Below are 6,000 nucleotides of genomic sequence, written 5' to 3'. Positions count from 1 at the left end.
AGCAGCTCAGTGCCGGTCAGGTGCAGAGTTCAAAGTGGTGCCCAAAACGCATAGGCTTCAATGGAGAAGGGGGTGCCCCGGTTCCAGTCTGCCAGCAGGTAAGTACCCGCGTCTTCGAAGGGCAGACCAGGGGGGTTTTGTAGGGCACCAGGGGGGACACAAGTCCACACAAAAAGTACACCCTCAGCAGCGCGGGGGCGGCCGGGTGCAGTGTGCAAACAAGCGTTGGGTTCGCAATGTAAATCAATGGGAGACCGAGGGGTCTCTTCAGCGGTGCAGGCAGGCAAGGGGGGGGGCTCCTCGGGGTAGCCACCACCTGGGCAAGGGAGAGGGCCTCCTGGGGGTCACTCCTGCACTGAAGTTCCGATCCTTCAGGTGCTGGGGGCTGCGGGTGCAGGGTCTTTTCCAGCCGTGGCAGAATTTTAGAGTCAGGCAGTCGCGGTCAGGGGGAGCCTCGGGATTCCCTCTGCAGGCGTCGCTGTGGGGGCACAGGGGGGACAACTTTGGTTACTCACAGTATCGGAGTCGCCGGAGGGTCCTCCCTGAGGTGTTGTTTCTCCACCAGTCGAGTCGGGGTCGCTGGGTGCAGTGTTGCAAGTCTCACGCTTCTTGCGGGGATTGCAGGGGTCTTTAAATCTGCTCCTCTGGATACAAAGTTGCAGTCTTTGTTGAACAGGGCCGCTGTTATCTGGAGTTTCTTGGTCTCTTGGAAGCAGGGCAGTCCTCCGAGGATTCAGAGGTCGCTGGTCCTGGAGAAAGCGTCGCTGGAGCAGGTTTCTTTAGAAGGCAGGAGACAGGCCGGTAGGACTGGGGCCAAAGCAGTTGGTGTCTTCTTTCTTCTTCTGCAGGGGTTTTCAGCTCAGCAGTCTTCTTCTTCGGTAAGTTGCAGGAATCTAAATTCTTAGGTTCAGGGGAGCCCTTAAATACTAAATTAAAGGGCGTGTTTAGGTCTGGGGGGTTAGTAGCCAATGGCTACTAGCCCTGATGGCGGGTACACCCTCTTTGTGCCTCCTCCCAAGGGAAGGGGGGCACATTCCTATCCCTATTGGGGGAATCCTCCATCTGCAAGATGGAGGGTTTCTAAAAGTTAGAGTCACTTCAGCTCAGGACACCTTAGGGGCTGTCCTGACTGGCCAGTGACTCCTCCTTGTTATTCTCATTATCTCCTCCGGCCTTGCCGCCAAAAGTGGGGCCGTGACCGGAGGGGGCGGGCAACTCCACTAGCTGGAGTGCCCTGTGGTGCTGGAACAAAGGGGGTAAGCCTTTGAGGCTCACCACCAGGTGTTACAGCTCCTGCCTGGGGGAGGTGATAGCATCTCCACCCAGTGCAGGCTTTGTTACAGGCCACAGAGTGACAAAGGCACTCTCCCCATGTGGCCAGCAACATGTCTCGAGTGTGGCAAGCTGCTAGAACCAGTCAGCCTACACGGGTAGTTGGATTAGGTTTCAGGGGGCACCTCTAAGGTGCCCTCTGGGGTGTATTTTACAATAAAATGTACACTGGCATCGGTGTGCATTTATTGTGCTGAGAAGTTTGATACCAAACTTCCCAGTTTTCAGTGTAGCCATTATGGTGCTGTGGAGTCCGTTTTTGACAGACTCCCAGCCCATATACTCTTATGGCTACCCTGCACTTACAATGTCTAAGGTTTTGCTTAGACACTGTAGGGGCATAGTGCTCATGCACATATGCCCTCACCTGTTGGTATAGTGCACCCTGCCTTAGGGCTGTAAGGCCTGCTAGAGGGGTGACTTACCTATGCCACAGGCAGTGTGAGGTTGGCATGGCACCCTGAGGGGAGTGCCATGTCGACTTAGTCATTTTCTCCCCACCAGCACACACAAGCTGGCAAGCAGTGTGTCTGTGCTGAGTGAGGGGTCCCTAGGGTGGCATAGACATGCTGCAGCACTTAGAGACCTTCCCTGGCATCAGGGCCCTTGGTACCAGGGGTACCAGTTACAAGGGACTTACCTGGGTGCCAGGGTTGTGCCAATTGTGGAGACAATGGTACATTTTAGGTGAAAGAACACTGGTGCTGGGGCCTGGTTAGCAGGGTCCCAGCACACTTCTCAGTCAAGTCAGCATCAGTATCAGGCAAAAAGTGGGGGGTAACTGCAACAGGGAGCCATTTCTTTACAACACCTCTGGATGGCAAAATAAAAATTAGTTCCCCCGGTCTAAGGCTGTTTAGTAGTACTCCTACTGATCATTCACTCTCCCCATTAATGTCTTGCTTGACGCCAGAACTTGTGTGCTTTGAGAACCTTCCTAGTGACTCTCCAGACCAATATATGGTAATCTCGGAGTCCTTCAAATGTCTTGAGAGAATTCTATCATCTATTTTGGCTCCTTTAGAAAAATCAATATATAATTCTGATCATACTCAAGACATATTACTATCCATATTGAATTCCTTTTAGACCAAAAGAATGTCAAACAAGGCCTAGATGAGAAAATATTGATGGCCGCAAGGATGCTCATCAAAAATTGGTGTGCCAAGGTCCTAGCCCAATTTGGTTCTCCTCAGATTCGCATCCGCTGTTAAATCTATGCAATCAGCCCCCTCATTCCGACCAGGAAACTCAGGTGGGCAAGCCGCAAGCACTCATGAAATCTTCGAAGTCACATGATCCCTTTAACCAAGAGAGTGTTGTCTATTCCTTGGAAAATCTCTTTTCCAGCCCCCTTTGCTCAAGTAACTTGGCCTCTGCCATCTCGGAACCTGTTATCCAGAAAAATGAGCCAAACCCTCTGGTGGCCCCTTTTCCTATTTTTCTGCCTAAAGCATACCCTGATTCATCGATAGCGGTGCACAGTGGGATCATGGCTGCAAAGGCTGTTAAAGAGAGAAAGATGGGTAGGAAAAAAAGAAAAAAGGTGGGCAAAAAGGGGAAAAGGCGAGTCTCTAAAAAGAACGCAAGAAAGGTTACGTTTGAGGACATGGAACCTGTAGGAACATCTCCCTGCAGGGAAGAACATGAACTGGTCCGGATGAACGGAACTGTTGGATCTCCTCTCCCGTGGGGAGAACAAGACTTGGCCCCTTTGTGGGGGTGTGCAACAGAACAATCCTCCAGACACAATGAGTGTTGTGTCTTGGTTTAAATGCATGTGCCATCTCATTTTGCAACGTGAATTCAAATGCAGTGTTATTGAACCCTACATCTGATCCTTATAAAGGTGGGGAAGTAAACAGTAGGGAGCAAGTCATTAAAGGTTATACTGAGACCTAGAGTTTTCTGGTCTATTTTATCTGAATCTAATTTTAAATCGATCTCTTTTAATCTCATGTTTTACAGATATAGAGGAGTTAAAATTAATTGAAAGCAGTGACATCTCTCTGGTTTATCTTGAGCAGAGTGTAGGAGTGATAAGGACAAAAGTCTGTTTTTTCTCCAAAACTGTTATAAATCTGATCTTAGTTAATTGTGAGCAGTTACAGCGTAGAGGCATAGATGTGGTCCCAGTATGGAGAAAATAAATTCCTTCTAATAGGCAGCAGTCCCCGCGTATCATACTCAAATGATACTAATCTCCATAGAGTGCTTGACCCTATCTCTTCCTCCTTAGAAAAAGTGAAAGTTTCCCTTTTTCATGTAGAAAGAGTTGTGAAGCTTATGGAAGATGGCCCTTCACATTATTCAGGTACCAAACAGAAAAATTGAAGTTGGTTGGCGGGGGCTTTAAATATCACTCGGGCGAAGGGAAAGATCTTACAACCCGACCATTAACCCTAATCTCTCTGTGATCTCTTGGAATGCCGCAGGAATAGGGAACCACCCTGAAAAATTAGACCTTATTTGCTCTCTACAGGCTGACTTAATCTGCATCCAAGAGACCTTGAGTGTATCTAATTTCACCTTCCCAGGGTTTTCGGTTCTTTGTCTAAAGGCACAGCCTTCCAAGGAAGGGCACGCAAAAGGGGGTATTGCGATGTTGTTAAGCAACAACCATAAATGGGAATATGTTAGTTTTCAAGTCTCTTCAAATCTTTTTCAGATAGTGAGAGTGTACCCAATATTGGAGAATGGTAGGAAAACCCCCATGCTAATAGTAAATGCCTTTATTCCCCCAGATAAGGATTATGATACAGTTTTACTACATATGTTTAATCATATTTCTGCTATCTGTACAAATCCACATGAATGTGCTCATAAGGTATTGATAATGGGGGATCTAAATTGCAAAATTTCAAATCTATCTCTTTCCATATTTTGTGACTCTGAGAGGGAATCCGCTTTTAATATCCCTTCCATCTTATTTCCCCCCAGAATTAGGATGGATAAAAGGGGGTACATCTTATTGAAAGGTTTGAGGAACCTCTGTTGTATTGAGTTTTCATTCAGATTCCCCTGCAGCCTTTGCACACAAATCTCAACAGAGTTGTTCAATTATTGACTACTTTCTGGCCTCTTACGTTATCGCCCAATTAGTGGAGGATATGATAATTATTGATACACCGTATAGTGATCACAAGATCCGTAACCTGTTGCTAAAAATTCAGTTATCCTCAATAGAGAACTGGAATTTTAAGGGCCAGGACATTAATTTGAATGAGAAAACTGGTAGAATCTAATGGGCACCTGCCAAAATATTATCTGTGAAAGAAGTACTTGAAAACTAAGTGAGACACATTGCTGAATGGAGTGGGAATGCGTTAAATTATTTCACTGAACTTATGGCGTAATAAGTCTCCTAAAAAAAAGGTAAAGTTATCTGTCTTAATGTTGAATAGAGAAATTAATGAATTGGTAAGGCAACAGTATGAATGGGAGTCTATGGATAGGAGTAGAAAAATATTAAAAAGAAGAAGAGCGCAAATGAAGTTAGGTATAAGGAAGGTGGAGGCTGAACAGAAGTGGGTCGCATTGAGAGAAGCCGCTGTAACTAAAAACTCCCCTAAATGTTGGTCTACTATTTCTGAAGGTTGTGGGAATTGTAAATCTTCTACTGCCCCTCCGATAGCCGAGGCAGATTGGAGGGAGTATGTACTTTCTCTATATGCAGAAAACTGGGATACGGAGCCATGGGAATTGGACCCAAGTACAAGTGATAGAACTATTTTGGACAGCTTCAGTCCCCCCTCAGTGACTGAGATCGAGGGATTCATGAGGTCAATGCGGGACTCCAAAGCAATGGGCCCTGATAAGGTCTGAATTACAATAATCAAACAAGAGCCCCAGCTCTGGGCAAGAATTCTCTACCCGGTCTTCTACATCTACTATTTACAAGGTAGAGTCCCGGCCTCATGGGCTGGGAGTGTTATAGTCCCCCTATACAAAAAGGGAGATAAATCCCTACCTATAAATTACCATCAAATTGCATTGTTGGACGCAACTGGCAAGATACTCGCTAAAAGTATTCTAATGCATTTAACTTCTTGGGTTGAGGAAAACAAGATACTCCCTTTGGATCAAGCAGGTTTCAGAAAGGAACACAATACTTTAGATAACATTTTATTAATGCAAATCATAAATGAAAAATACGTTCCAACCAGGGGGGGAGTAGTATATGCTGCATTAATAGATTTCTTAACGGCCTTTGACAGGGTAGAAAGGAAGATATTATGGAAGAAACTATGGCCCTGATTTATACTTTTTTGTATTTTGCAAGTTTGTGCCACTTTTGCGTCAAAAAATGATGTTAATGCAGCTACAAAAAAGTATAAATCAGGGCCTATATGAGTTGGGTATCCCGCCAAACTTGTTACGTTTGGTCATAGCTTTGCACTCTTCAACCTGGTGCAAAGTTTGTTTGGATTGAAGTAAGGCATCTATTGACACTAATGCTTTTTTCTTTGTATATCTGTGACCTGCCTGGTTCCTAATGGAATGCTGATGGCTTTGCACCCAAAATTGGAGGGCGTTCAATCTCCTGCCTTCTATACGCTGATGATATAGCCATGATTGTCCTTACCCTTAAAAGTCTAAATCTGCATTTGGCGAACTTAAAATCTCTATTCTATACAGCATCACTTGAAAATCAATATATCAAAGCCT

The sequence above is a fragment of the Pleurodeles waltl genome, chromosome 4_1 (assembly GCF_031143425.1).
Source record: "Pleurodeles waltl isolate 20211129_DDA chromosome 4_1, aPleWal1.hap1.20221129, whole genome shotgun sequence".
In the NCBI taxonomy this organism is placed as follows: Eukaryota; Metazoa; Chordata; class Amphibia; order Caudata; family Salamandridae; genus Pleurodeles; species Pleurodeles waltl.
Note: the sequence above shows the minus strand (reverse complement) of the source record.